The sequence below is a fragment of the Tachypleus tridentatus genome, chromosome 4 (assembly GCF_004210375.1).
Source record: "Tachypleus tridentatus isolate NWPU-2018 chromosome 4, ASM421037v1, whole genome shotgun sequence".
Classification (NCBI taxonomy): domain Eukaryota; kingdom Metazoa; phylum Arthropoda; class Merostomata; order Xiphosura; family Limulidae; genus Tachypleus; species Tachypleus tridentatus.
The window spans coordinates 29,804,351-29,820,579 of NC_134828.1; the positions used below are offsets into that span (position 1 = coordinate 29,804,351).

The 16,229-nt window shown below is 34.6% G+C and overlaps 1 protein-coding gene across 7 annotated transcripts in view; it reads left to right on the forward strand.

Moving 5' to 3' along the window:
- LOC143248778 (uncharacterized) overlaps positions 1-16,229 on the forward strand; it is a 250,392-nt gene that overhangs the window by 33,557 nt on the left and 200,606 nt on the right. For 3 of the 7 annotated variants that reach the window (XM_076497479.1, XM_076497478.1, XM_076497477.1), the window contains exon 1: positions 2,094-2,370. The exons of 2 other annotated variants lie outside the window; for them this stretch is intronic. The gene's annotated coding sequence lies outside the window, so the exon portion shown is untranslated. Of the gene's footprint in view, positions 1-2,091; positions 2,371-16,229 lie in introns of those variants that run through there. 2 more of the 7 variants (XM_076497484.1, XM_076497483.1) reach the window with 2 other exon arrangements.

Here is a 16,229-nt window from a genome sequence, read left to right on the forward strand (position 1 = left end):
AATTATAGGTTACAAGTTAGATGCACGTGAGATTTACGATTTACAATTTTAGGCCATCATTATTTATTGGACTGACAATATTTGTTAAAATGTCGCTAGACAGCTTTAGTACATCAATAGGCAAAGTTCAGATATCCCATTATGCAGGTTTGTGAACACTTAGCAGCAATTTGTCTTCGACATTAGACATTAGGAGCGAACACGGATACTGTAAGGTGCTTTGAGGAGAGTTTGACATTTTTTAGTCTTGTATTGATTCTTTAGTTTAAAGTGAATACTTGGAGAAAACACGCTAGTTGTATCTCCGAAGAGAACAGAAGAGTTTACTACACGTATTTTGCCACAAAGAACGACATTTGTTTGTTTCTAATAATCCCATTTCTAAACGACTTAGCTCTAACGGTTTTATTAGTTTAGGCCTGGTCAGCGAATGAGCTAGGTTTTGTAATCACTGATGGAATAAGTGTGTTGTTCAACAGAGCCTGGAATGTTTCAATATTAAACCTCGAACTTGTTCTTTTTGCAGGTAATATTTATAATTTTTTTCTTCAGAGGCGTGCTTTTCAAGAAGTTCTTATTGCTAAACCTCGTGCATGTGAATTTACGAAAAGTGCTTTTGTTAATAAGCCGTCTATCTGGTTGCTGTTCAACTAAAACATAAAACTTGAAAATATTTTCGAGCTCACAAACTTTTGTAGTGTCATCTAGCGTCTGTTTCAGGCGTCAGAGGAATCTTGAATGTATTATTTTGCTACAAGGGGGAGAAAATTGGGGTATTTTTCTCAATATATTTTAAACTCTGTGTAATTACAATAATAATGTAATATACCTTTATAAATCATCACCAGCTTTGTTTTCTCGATGGTTTATAAAACATGTACAGAGGATAAATACTGATATCTATCCCTATGAAATCCTGTCAGAATCAGCCATAAAAAGTATCGAGAACTCTTCGTAGGAGATAAACGAATCCAAATACATATAATTTTTTTCTTTCAATTTCGCACAAAGCTACACGAGCGCTATCTGCGCTAGCCGTACCTCATTTAGCAGTGTAACACTAGAGAAAAAGTAGTTAGTCGTCGCCATCCACCGCCAACTCTTGAGCTACTCTTTTACCAAGGAATAGTAGAATTGACTGTAACATTATAACGTCTCCAAAGCTTAAATGGAGAGCATGTCTGGTGTGAAAAAAGATTTAATATTTATAATTTTAACTTTAAAAAATTTACATTATAAATCTGGTTCTTAGAAACATAGTTCAAACTTCAAAGTGTTCTGTATAACTCAGTTCCAGAAAATTATAAGTGGCTTAGAGGTTACTGTGGGATTGCGATTCTGAAAATTTAAGGTTCGAGTCCCGATGTTCGGATAAACTCGCTCCATATTTTCAACTGTAGTGATATTTACAACCGTGACAATTAATCTTGCTATTCAGTTAAAAGTGATCAGTAGTTTTAACTTAGGAATAGCTATGCTTGACCTTAAACGTGCCTGACCTATCCCTTTAGCCAACCTCTTACGTAAAATACTGCTCATGTTGGAAATAACAGTAACTAAAATCAAGCTGTGAACTTAGCGTTGTTTGCTGTTAGTTGTTATCATTCTTATTAATAAAATATTTTATTTTTAAAAAATATTCGTTATTTTGGAACAGCAGCAGTTTACTGAATTCTACTAAACTATTTTCACTGCTATTTTATAGTAACGATACTCAACCACAGAAGTCAAAGCACTACAGCTTTATTTCTATTGTTCTTCTGTTCTATGTCCTTTAAAATCTTTGATTGGTTTATTTACACTGTTGTTTCACGTATAACGTTTTGTGCTGTTTTATTTAATTCGTCGGTTAAACACGAGTATGAAACTGCTTACAATTTCATTTTCTCAGTGAATAAAACTTAATGTTGAAATAGACGGATAAAGACAACGACGCGTTTTTGTTAAAACTACGTTTAACGTTTCATTGCATTGAAAAAGAAAACGTTCACTTTGAGTGTTCTGAAAGCGAAGTCGGAACTCGCATCTCTTCTGACATAACGTCGGTGCTTCGGCGTTTGACGTCACATTTGGTTCAGTGGCGTGGCGCAAGAGCAGCCCGAGTGTATAAAAGCATTGTTTAGCGTAGGAGTAGCTCCCAGTCATGGTCTGAAAGTTGTGGCTAATTCGTCTCGTAGACAAATTGCAAGACAGAGATAGAAGAAGCCAGTTATTTAAACAATATCTTGCTTAACTATTCTTTTGTCTACACTAGCACGTTAGAGGAGAAATAACTCTAACGTGACAGCCTCCTGACACCAGCACGTTACCTTCGGTTTTGCACGTGTGTTTGAGCAATCCATTTTTTTTATCACCCTATGGTTCAAAATGGTAAGTTAAAACCTTCGACTTTGTCAATATTTTCGATCGTACTAGTGGCGATCTTCTGTTTAAGCAGCATGAACGTCAATAATATTAGTTTTAAAGGTGATTTGAATGAACGAAACAATACTATTTATGCACTCAAAGCCACATCATATTTAAATGTGTTAAGGGAAGAGTTATTATTCAAAGCATTACAGCTAATACTTCTACTTGTGAGCCAGGAGTGGTTCTGAGGTACTGTCCCAGAACTTTGAATCCGAGGGTTCATGGTTCACGTTTTGTTGAGTTCCATATTTGCGGTTAACGCTCACTATTTGGTTAGACAAGAGTATCCAATGAGTTGGCGTGTGTGGGTGGGAGGGAGTGTGTGCTTTTGTGTGTATGTTTTTGAATAGCTGTCTTAACTCTAATTTATTAGTTCAAACTTCGTGACGGCTATGGGCAGATAATCCGTGTGCAGCTTGATGGAAACAAAAGTAACACATCGCGTTGCGCCTTTTAAAGTAATTCTGTGAGTGAAACCCTTTTATTGCATACATACATACATGTGTGCATCAAAACATTTGATGTGAAATTTACGTATCGTGTAGATTTTTAATCACACTTTTAACACGCATTAGTTGGATAAAGAACTTCGACGAGATGGGAATTACAGGGTATGAGATCCTTACCCTATATCTTGCACTTTTGTACGGGCTTGAGAATTCTCTAACTTAGAACCATTTTTCTAACTACTACATTGTTAACAGATCTTAGAAATAACATAAAAGTAGTTGTATATTAACGAAGGTAATCACGTAAACAAACCTAACTAGGACTGCTAAATATCTTATAACCTAGAATAATTATTATTTATGTGTTAGTATTTTGTTGGTAAGTGAAGCTGTGTATTGATATCTGTAGAAATCTGATATTTCTTGCATCTTAGGTTTACGCCTGATTACAGGTATGCTGATTTACACACATACACACACATATATATAATCTAGATTCGACTTTCTCAGAAATTATATTAAACATTTTTCTTTCAACAATGATATTTATATATTCATGTTCCATAGAACACAAAGTACGAACGTTTTCATCGCCTTATATTTTATCTATATTTTCACCAATTCAAAATCATAGATCATTATTAGTTTCATACAGCTAGTTTCGGTTGTCTGGTTAAAAGTAAACTGAGAATTTTGTGAACATATAATTCATACGTGAAATCGAACTATACTACAACAATTTAAATCAACAATGTTAATTAGTTACAAGAAAACGTGAACGTTCTGAAAAATACGTTAGTTGATTGTATTAGACGTTTCGTACTAGTGAGATGTTTACGCATTAAACGTTCCGCTTTCATTTGAGAATACGCTGAAGAGAACTGTACAGTACTGGTCTCATGAAGTGTTGTTTACTACGTAACAAGGGAAATAAATGGTACAGGCAAACGTGAACATGCCCGGGACTACTGCCTTGTTAAGCATAATTTGTATATTAAGTATACGTTTATGATTCTGAAGGAGTGTTAAAACTGGTCTATTGAATTTCAATTAAAGTGAAATGTGAAGGCAGTCCTTAAGCAGTGAAGTCATTCTATGTAAAGTTTTCACGATCTTTGAACGTAAGAAGATTTCGCTAATTGTATTCTACTTAACACTCCTACGAAAAGTGGGGCCTAATAGGCCCCAGAGCAACATGAAAGGTTATTGATATTAGGCTAATAATTTTGTATTTAAATGAAATTGCCATTTAAATCCATTAATGAATGGATTAACGAGATTCCCACTGTCCCTATCTACTATCTAGCGAAACCACAGCCAGGGGAACGGGCTTGGAGAAATCAGGACTAGAAACGTCTTTTCGTAGGGGTGTTAAAATATATTGCTGTTGCTATAGCAACAAATGCTATATTCTGTTTGACATTCATAACCAATCTGTTCATTCGCATCGTTGAATTTTCTCAAATACCACTCACTCTAGTAAATTGGTCTGCATACTCTTGCTTCAACAGCTAAAGACCATTCATACAAATAAGTTGGTCTGCATTTCTATTTCAGCAGTCAAAGACCACGTGTACAAATAGTTTGGTCTGCATACCTATTTCAGCAGTCAAAGACCACTCATACAAAGAGGTTGGTCTGCATACCTACTTCAGCAGTCAAAGACCACTCATACAAATAGGTTGGTATGTATACTTACATCAGCAGCTAAAGACAACTCACACCATTCAAAATGATTTCATTAGTGTCAATACATCTTCTAGAATATAGATTAGCTTAACGAAACCATTCTTCAGGACAGGTTCAAGAAACGGGCATCAATGTCAAGAAACGGGTTTCCAAACCACTCTTCCTGACCAGTATCAGGAAACAGTCGTATAGACCAGTATCAGGAAATAGTCCTATAAAAAACAGTCGTATAGACCAGTATCAGGAAATAGTCCTATAAAAAACAGCCGTATAGGAAACAGTCGTATAGACCAGTATCAGGAAACAGTCGTATAGACTAGTATCAGGAAACAGTCGTATAGACCAGTATCAGGAAACAGTCGTATAGACCAGTATCAGGAAACAGTCGTATAGACCAGTATCAGGAAACAGTCGTATAGACCAGTATCAAGAAACAGTCGTATAGACCAGTATCAAGAAACAATCGTATAGACCAGTATCAAGAAACAGTCGTATAGACCAGTATTAGGAAACAGTCGTATAGACCAGTATCAGGAACCGGTCTTGTAGACCAGTACTAGGAAAGTTTCTTTTTTTTAATGTAATAAAAGAAAACAGTCATCTAAACCGACCAGTGTCAGGAAACATTTGTATCTGACCAAGAGAGATGTTGTATTTCGCTCTTTCATTGGGGTATAAAAACATTTGTGCTTTAAATGTTCGAGTAAAAACATTGATATATCTCACTTATATGATATATTTTCATTACTGTTAAAACAGTATCGTTCAACAGTAAAACTTAGCAAAATATACCTTTTATCATTGCAAGATTTAATAATATATTCGAAAATAATAGTGTTAAAACAGCAACATTTAACAGAAAATCCTAACAAAACAGTTTCGTTTAAACAGTAATATTCAACAGTAAAAAACCTGAAAACGTATCTTTGTTGAAACAATTATATTAAACAGTAAACTTCGAAAAAAAACATATTTATTGAAACAACGATATGCAACTATGAATCCTGACAGTGTATATAGTAAATAATTAATCCAACTACACTTGATTTAAATACCATACACTTCCAGAAATGTCCACAGAAAATGTTTATAGACAAACGATCACCAAATACTGATATAAATACTTGTGAGTTGAGTAAGAATAGGAAAATTTATTACTATACAGAACTATTAATTATATGTTGCCTTCGAACAAGATTTTACTATTAGCAATTACTGTTGATATGGAAATATTAAAACTAGTTGTTGTAGCCAAAGTTTCGAAAATTTAAAAGAAAAACGCATATTTAGAACCATATAATGAAGCTTTATTATAGAAAATAAGTGCGCGATTTGGTTTCGTACACTATTTAAAACTGATTTCATAAAAGGAAACGTGTGAAGTTTAGTTTTGATGCTGTCTGGGCAAGCGTTGGGTGGGAGTTTCATACATTACTACGTTTAGAACAGCTTTAAAGCATCGTGAGTTATACTTCTTTATTGTCCACGTTTTTACGTTTTAAACGGCTTCAAAGTACAGTTTCCTCCTTCTCGCTAAATCATTGTGCGCACAAGTACTTTAAATCATTGTCATAGTATTGTTACATCGTTTCTTATCGCCTGTTGGAACATTTCATGATATAATACAGACCAAATTCATTCAATAAATATATAATGAACTAATTTTGCTCTACGCTGAAATTTATTTGTCTGAAAGCCGTCGTCAGTGACTATAGATTTAAATTATGTTTAACTGAATAGCGGAATCCAGTTCCATGAAAACTCCAGTGCTTAATAAGATGACAAAAAACTTTCAAATCGGAGAAAAACAAAATATGTTCATTTTATATTTATTGAATGTTTTTCGCCCACGTTATGAGTCTTATAAAATACATTCGCTCCTGTTAATTAAGGAAGATTTATTATAATCCTTATGTTGAAAACGAATATTTTGAGCTTCTTTGTGTATAGTGATTTATTAAAGTTCGTCCATGAAATTCGTAAATTGAAAGTGGAGAAGTGAATCGATTACATTAGAGTACGAACAAGAGAAGATGCCGAAAGTAGACTATTCCAAAAGAAATTGAATCTTGAATAGATTTAGGGGGGAACTTTGTGTAGTTTGATTTCTTTGTTCTTGTTAAACCCAAAGACACATAAAGGGCGATGTGTATTCTGCCAACTGTGGGTATCGTGACTCGAATTTTAGCGTCGCAAATTTCTAAACTTATCGCTGAATCACTGGGAAGTGATGGGAGGTGAAACTATGTAGACAAAGTTCAATCTCTTCTTTTCACTCTGCCATCTTGTTTAACCATAAGAGTCACTGGAGAGGGTAGAAGCTGTGTGATAAAGGTAAACCTCTTTTCACTCTGCCATCTTATTTAACCATAAGAGTCATTGGAAAGGGTAGAAGCTGTGTGATAAAGGTAAACCTCTTTTCACTCTGCCATCTTGTTTAACCATAAGAGTCATTGGAAAAGGGTAGAAGCTGTGTGATAAAGGTAAACCTCTTTTCACTCTGCCATCTTGTTTAACCATAAGAGTCATTGGAAAAGGGTAGAAGCTGTGTGATAAAGGTAAACCTCTTTTCACTCTGCCATCTTGTTTAACCATAAGAGTCATTGGAAAGGGTAGAAGCTGTGTGATAAAGGTAAACCTCTTTTCACTCTATTTCGTTTAAGCACAAAACAAAACAAGTTCATCACAATTATGGCTTCTGAGTTATCAACATTTTCGTGCATCCAGCACAGATAAAATAACACTATCAACGTTAATAACATTCAGTGCTAGCAGTCTGGGTTGAAATTATTGTGTTAACTGTCTAATCTATCGCAACCGATACAACCCAGTGTCTATGCATCTCAAGTGTTGTTTTTCTGATGATATAATTACTTGGACGACATCTGTTTTTGTATGCTTGTAGTTAAACACAAAGGTTTTGAAAAGGCTACCTGGGCTGTAATCGCCACAGGGATCTAACCGATAATTTTAACATTATAAGCCTTTAATCTTACAACTTAGCCACCAGATGTAGTGATTTTTTTGTATTCTAATGAAAAGATTGTGTGCTTGTACATCAACAGCAACTTAACTTTGTCGTTTTGTTTGTCATTGATGTCTCAGTTAATCAACAGAAATTTGGAAACAACACTTGCAGTACTTAATCTTTGGAAAGATATTTAAATAATAACAACATCGAAATTTATTATTTTCTCTTTTCCTCACAGTTACCATTACTGATGAACAAATACAAAGGTTAAAAAGGATCTCAAGGGGTGATAACTATGAAAGAAACTTTCTTCTGTAGACCAGGTTTAGTTATTTTCAGATCACAATATATCCGACATTGCAACGAACAGTTTCTCGATTACCGTACCAACATTTAACAAATCGTATAATTTTATCACATATAACTAGTGTCTTTAATTTAATTGGTTGAACTGCTGTAAATAATGTGATAATAAGGTTAATAAAATTCAAGTATTTTTATGGTTTTTTTTTCTAAAGTTAGACGTTTGGGTTTTACGGCATGCGTCGCCAACATTAAAATGAACACATTTCAATGTTTGAAATATATGTCGTTTCACTTAGTTGTTAGGTCATTGAAATTAGTGCTTTCTATATCGAATAATGAATTACATGCATATATAACTGAAAGAGCGCGAACCTTAAGTTATTTTGCTTCACGTTAAAATGGATGACAATGTATATGACGCAAGGAAATGATTTGTTATCACTTTTTAAAACTGCTTTGATTAATAGCGAGCTGTGTTATTCCTGGCGATTTTGAAAAAAAAAATAAATTGAAAAAAGGATCTATGTGCTCGTATCAGTGATTTCCAAACCGTTGGTCGTGGCAGGCTCTGACTGGATCGTAAGTTTGACGCTAAAAATATCAACAAATGGAAGCTCGCAGATTAGGGACGTCTGAAATAAGGATTGGTATTAAAAACAGTTGTGGAACCGCTGATTTAAGTTATATGCTCGTGCGTTGTCTGTTTATTTATTTTAACGCATGATTAAATTTTACGTTGGTTAAGGTTTAATGGCGCGGAACAACGTGGATAACGGACTATTTGAGCTGTTACTCCCGCGTAAGCCACCAGGGTATAGGAATGCTAAAAAAATGAATGCGTTTTAAAAGCTATAGCTGCGCGTAACTTATATTATTTATTTTAAGACTTAAGTAAACTGGAGTATGATTATTAGCTAGATAAACTACTTTTTTTTTTTTAGGAGGAAACCTGCCAGCAGGTTTTTTGCTTTTTTTTTTTTAAATTTCGCGCAAAGCTACTCGAGTGCTATCTGCGCTAGTGGTCTCTGATTTAGCAGTGTAAGACTAGAGGGAAGGCAGCTAGTCATCACCACCCACCGCCAACTCTTGGGCTACTCTTTTACCAACGAATTGTGGGATTGACCGTCACATTATAAAGCCCCCACGGCTGAAAGGACGAGGATGTTTGATGCAACGGGGGACTAGAACCCTCGACCCTCTGATTATGATTCGAACGCCTTAACCCACCTGGCCATGTCGAGCCTTACCAGCAGGTTTCGACATTTATATTATATAAATGTTTTCTAACACTGCTTTAGATCGTGAGCCTGTATAACTGTTCTTGACGTATTTAAGCACATTTGATTACTTATGTGTACTGTAGCGTTATATTCAGTTATAGTTTGCTTTTAATAAGAGAATTGGAATTGCGATTTACGCATACCCACTTGTTAAGTAGCTCTTACGATTAAGGATACATTAAACAATCCGGAAGTAGTTTTATTTAAAAAAAAAAACGCCTTACACACGTATCGCACCAATAAAATATTTAAGATTATATGGAGTAAAATTCAATTTTCAATAGTGAATATTATATTCAATTAAACACGTCTTTCAGTGCAGCCACCACACAGTTTAATATAAGCACGTGCATCCCCACTGTCCCCCTCGGCGCAGTTTTCGGAAGTCAGTCTTGTGTATCAGTTCTATAGTTTTATGGCACCAGTTTCAACACTCCGATCACATAGGGATTCAGAGGCGCTGCATCCGGCGACTAGATTTTGTTTGTTTCTGGTTAAGCACTAAAGTAATCTGTGCCGTGCTTACTGCGCATGTCAGAACACGATTATTAGTTGTTTTCTATGAGATAGCATAAAAACCTATTTTATTCTCCAGTTGCTTGATGTATGGCAAATGAAACAGCTTGTGTACATGTGTTTTGTGTTTCTTAATCAAAGATCCTTCTTGATTACAATGAATATTGTTGTCTAGGGCACATTAACAGCTTTTGCAACTGATGTTAATATACATGTGTTTTCAGTTTCTTAACCAGACAAAGTTCCTTTTTGATTACAATGAATATTGTTTCCTGGGACACATGAACAGCTTTGCCACTAACTTTTGTGTTCGTGGATTCTCATTCATAACAAAACGCTTTGCGCTTTGCTTAGAGCTGCTGGGGCAGACTTGTTATGCCTCTCTTGTTTTGATAGTTCTGAATCCCCAAGTTCATCCAAATCCGTTTGTTTTCAATGCTCTTAAATGCAAGGACTCTTAAATTCTGGATTCGAACACATTTTTATGATCTGAATATATGAATTTGTTGTGTCAGAAAGGGTAGTTACATACCCCTTACAAAAGGAATCAGTTTTCAGTGGCCCCGCGACAGCTACGTAATACCTCCAAACTGAAAATATAGAACTTATACATTCCGTTTCACCGCGACTTCACACCGGCTGTGTTTATCGCGTGATTTGCTGATTTACATATCTAAAATTGTTTTAATACAACGTACTGAAAGTGTTATTTGCTACATAGTGACGGTGGTTATTCCAAAACATCATCCTATCTCCCTTCCGATGGGGCAAAAATAAGTCTACGGGGTTAGAACGTGAAAATTCAGGGTTCAATACCTCGCGGTAGACACAGCATATAAACCAATGTAGCTTTGCTCTAAGGGAATCAACCAATCAAAGAATCACATAATACAGAAATTGAGCTATTAATTCATCTTGTGTTTTTCAAGGATAGCGAGGTTCGAAGCTAATAACTGATTTACATAAAAAAACACAAAAAGTTACGTTTTCAAAGTGAATGAAAACTGTAACACTTTGAACTATAAACAAAACTTTATGTGGTTAAAAAGATACATAGGTCTATCATATTGAATGATATAGTTGGTTGTTTTTATTTTAAATTAAGCACAAAGCTACACAACAGGCTATCTTTTCTCTGCCCACCACGGGTTTCGAAACCCACTTTTTAGCGTTGTAAGTATACCGCTGTACCACTGGGGGGCAGCACAGTGGGATACACTTTTAGTTATTTTACACACCAACTAGTAAGGAAAGATCAAATGCTTATTATACTTTTTGAGTGCAAAGCTACACAATGGGTTGTATGCACTGTGCCCACCATGGTAGCTCATCCCTGACCTCTGTTTAAAATCTACTCACTACTTGGTCTGTTACTGAAAAAGTCAGAACTTTTACATCTCACGAAGAAGGAGATGTAAAAGAGATAAAAAGATACTTTTTATTTATTATTTTCGATTAAATGATTAAATTCTTAATATATAAATGCTTAGGCTTTAACGAGTTAACGAATAAGGCTTAAGATGAAATTAAACTTTAAGCATTTATTGGTCAAATTTTAAGATTAATTTTTCTTGTTTAATTGTTTTCGTAATTAAAATTCCAGCATAGAACTCAGTTTTATTTTTAGGTCTTTATATATATGTTTGTGTGTTGACTGATGTTTTAAGTTTTAATAAAGCAGAATATACGTCGTATTTTTTTTGTGGAAAATTAATGCGTTACTATTTCGCTAGAATAAAAAGTTGTTCGTTTTGCAGATAAGAGGAGGCTTACAAAATTCAGGCTTAATAAAGTGTACAACAGACTGGACGTGATAGAAATTTGACCTATAAACATGACCTTGGCCTTGCATGACCAGGTGGCTAGGCTGCTCAACTCGCAATCTGAGGATCACGGATTCGAATCCCTGACATACCAAACATGCTTATTCTTTCAGCCGTGGGACGTCATAATATTACGATCAATCCTACTATTTTTGATAAAAGAGTAACCCAAGAATTGGCGGTGGGTGGTGGTGACTAACTGTATCTTCAGTGCTAAATTAGGGATAGTTAGTGCAGATGGTTCTCTTTTAACTTTGCGTGAAATTATAAATAAAACCAAATCGGTTTCCGAGTTCGATTTTCTCTAGCCTATTTATAATGAAAACAACACGAATTATTGAAATTAAACGCATGCTTGTGTGTGTGTGTGTGTTTTTATATACGTATATAACTGTCCAATCCTTGATAAGTAAAGAAAAAAAGAACTTTTCTTTATTGATGCAAGAGCAATAAATGTTATATCGCTCTTTACTTTCTTAAAGAAATATGTCAACAACGAACTTCACCAAATCAATGGCTTTTACTTTATGACAACGATGAGAGTGTTAATTTTGACCATATGAATGGCGTTTCGTTTAAGAAAGTGATAGGAGTGTTGAACTTGATAAACGCAATGGCATTTTTAATGAGATTTGTGAAGAGTTTTCAATTGGACCAAATCAGTGGAGTTTCCTACATAACAGTGATGGGAGTTTGAATTGAGCCAACATAATGGCGTTTCCTTTATAAGAATATTGAATTAGACCAAATCAACGACAGTATTTTTTATGAGAATATTGAATTAGACCAAGTCGACGACAGCATTTTTTGAGAATGTTGAATTAGACCAAATTAACAACAGTGTTTTTTATGAAAAATGTTGAATTAGATCAAATCAACGACAATATTTTTATGAAAAATGTTGAATTAGATCAAATCAACGACAGTATTTTTATGAAAAATGTTGAATTAGATCAAATCAACGACAGTGTTTTTATGAGAATGCTGAATTGGGTCAAATCAACGACAGTATTGTTATGAGAATATTGAATTAGACCAAGTCGACGACAGCATTTTTTGAGAATGTTGAATTAGACCAAATTAACAACAGTGTTTTTTATGAAAAATGTTGAATTAGATCAAATCAACAACAGTATTTTTATGAGAATGTTGAATTGGGTCAAATCAACGAGAATATTATTATTATAATGTTGAATTGGGTCAAATCAACGAGAATATTATTATTATAATGTTGAATTGGGTCAAATCAACGACAGTATTGTTATGATAATGTTGAACTGAACCAAATGAACGAAAGTATTTAAATGAGAGTGATGCATTAGACCAAATCAATTACATTTTCTTTATTAGAGAGCTAGGAATGCTGAAATGGATCGAATCAGTGGCATTTCCTTTATAACAATCATGGGAGTGTCCAAAGAGGCAATCACTCAGAATGCTTTCCATACTGTTTCACCAAAGTTTAAACTTGTAACTAAAGATAATTTGGAAGATATTGTAAGACTCATTTATTAATTTTCTGAAGTTAAATTTGCGACATATTAAATAAATATGCAAACGTTATTATCCATATCAACCGGAAAGCGTGTGCGTGTTTTCTTATAGCAAAGTCACATCGCGCTATCTGCTGAGTCCAGCGAGGGGAATCGAACGCATGATTTTAGCGTTGTAAATCTGTAGACTCACATGTGTACCAGCGGGGGACAACAACCAGATCGCAGGTTTGGAAGTGAGTCCCAATTTCGTCAAGCTAAGTTTGCATAAGCCTGAATGCAAATTCACACTTCAACATCCAAAGTAATCACAAAGCGTGTTTTAGAGTAAGATCCATTTATTCTGTGTCTCTGTGTAGTTTTGAAAAATAGTGAAGCCTGTGAAAGAACTCAGTTTTGTTCCAGCTATCTATTTTACTGCCAATAATTTTATGTATTGTACATTTCTTAAAGCAATAAATAAAACACGAACTTAATGCTATAAATGATTACTACTTACATAATATTTTTGGATTACCAAAATTGAACTAAATCTTAGGAACGGCTTAAGGAAAACAGAAAAATTCCACTAACTGGTAAACGAATCAATTTCAACCATATTTGTAGTTTGAGAAAATTTATTGTTGTTTACTTTTCCGGGGGAAACAGTTCATACACAATGTGCGGCTGTTTACTTCATTGATATATCTTAATGGTTATTTATTTTGTTAAGATGTAACACTGGTCTAATCTGGTATTTTTAAGTACAGGACCAGAAAGTTTTCTTATCAAATCTGAACATACCGGTTACACGTAATCCATCTGCAATACATAACTTATAAAACCAGAAAACGAGACAATTGTTTCATAGATTTAAAACATATTTTAATTGTTTTTATTTTTAGTCCACTCCATCTTAAAACTAATAACTTGTGGACAAGATTTATCGAATACTATTTTTCTTTAAATTAAAAGATATCCCTATTACACATAACAATATCGTAGTATTTTTTCGTCACAGGCATGTCCTCTCTGTATATATTTTCACTTTATTTGAAAAATAGAACAAGAAGACTTCCTCTCAGCTGAGTTCAAATATTTACCACTTTCGCTCGCAAAGCGTCTTTCAGTGTTCAAAACGGATATTATTTGTTATCAATGGCGTTAATAACTCAGCTTTTCATTATTTACGTGTTTCACGGTGTGACTCTAACGAAAACAAGAGATAAATAAAATTGTGAAATAATTTGATAACATTGTAAAATAAAAGGCGGCAACTTCAAATAGATTAAGTTCACGTGTTCAAGAACCATAAAAGTATTGAACTGGAGAATTATAAGCCTAGATTTGTGTTCGTTATACAGTTCATAAATATTCGGATGAAAGTAACATACGTACATTTTCTTTAAATGATTATCAGGCGAATACGCGTTTGAAGCAATTGAATAAGTTTCGCGTTCTTAACTTACGCATTGCACCAGTGAATTCTTTTCCTCGAAGTAGTTATAAAATAGGGTTAAAGTGAGTAATACTTCATAAAAATATTAGAACAACCGTTATAATAGATACAATGAATGTGTTTGTTGACGTATCATGAAGAACTTTATATTATGTGAATGGCCTACATTAAACCCATCACGCTAAACATATTCGCCCTTTCAGCCGTGGAGGCGTTATAATGTGACGGTCAATCCCACTATTCGTTGGTAAAAGAGTAGCCCAAGAGTTGGCGGCGGGTGGTGATGACTAGCTGCCTTCCCTCAAGTCTTACGATGTTAAATTAGGGATAACAGGCGCAGATAGCTTTCATGTAACTTTGTGCGAAATTCAAACAAAACCGAAACCTACATTAAATGTTATTAACACATAACGTAAATGCTCTTAATATTAAAAATATCTCAGCATTTGCTTTAACAACTCAAACATGTTCGATAGCCTTTTGTTCAGCCTTACGTAATAACAACGAACTAACTGTAGTTAAGAAATATGTGATAAAAATATATGCCATCTGCATTATCATAGCAAGTATTGTATCTTTACATATATTCCTAATTATTAATGTAGGTTATGATACAGTATTACAGAATATTTCTGTAAGTCCGACGCTCCATTACGTTTACCTTGTAATCACTAGGAATTGTTAGTTTCTGTTTTAGTTAGGTACATATGTGCTCTGCCTACTACGCCAATCCAAAACCGGTTTTCAGCGTTGTTTGTTTGTTTCTTGAATTTCACGCAAAGCTACTCGAGGGCTATCTGCACTAGCTGTTCCTAATTTAGCAGTGTAAAGACTAGAGGGAAGGCAGCTAGTCATCACTACCCGCCGCTAACTCTTGGGTTACTCTTTTACCAACGAATAGTGGGATTGACAGTCACATTATAACGCCCCCACGACTGAAAGGGTGAGCATGTTTTGTGCGACGGGGATGCGAACTCGCGACCCTCAGATTATGAGTTGAACGCCTTAACCCACCTGGTCATTCCGGGCCCTTCAGCGTTTCAAGTCCGAAAACATAATACCACTGTGCCACTGGGGGATACCACTTTAGAATTTGCAATATTAATTTTGCAATAGTAAAATGCGACGCATTTAAGGCGTGTTTTCTGTAAGTTTTACCAGTTGTACTAGTTAACATTTGAAACCAGTTGTTTTCGTTATTTCGTTATTGTTTTCATATTCCATCTCATCATGCGTGTGTTTGATTTTAACACTTTGTGCTGTTTTCAAATTATATAATTTCATATATATCTATGAGTTGTTTCGTTATCCTGTATAAGGCTCACTAGTCATCTATTTAAAACGTATGTATCCACCCATTTGCAGAACACTGTTTTTGTATGTTCGAAATAGGCCGATTATGGGATATTCCCCCTGGGTTGTTCAGTCCTAATATGCAGACATGTAGTTATTTCGTGTTTAGTCTCTACAACAAAATGGGTAAGAGCAAAACTTTGTCCCACTTTCAAAGGTCATAAAAGTGTCATTATTAAATATCATTTATTTTACCACGTGTTGCAGAAGCAACTGTAATTAGTCTATAAACAGAGGCAATCGAGGGAGTATACATGAATATATCATTCAATTCTTCAGATCCCTCTGGGTTATAATATAAACAATTAGTTAGGGATATACCCATTTATTATATCCATAAATTATTCGTTTTTTTGACACATGTTTTTTTCAACAGCATGGTATTTACAGTTCTTTGGCAGACGGCACTTGTTTTCTGCTGTTTATAGATAAGTGGGTCAGGTCAAGCGTTTGGTAAAATTACAGTTCACTCTCACTGTCGTTAAATATTTTTTTTGTATGC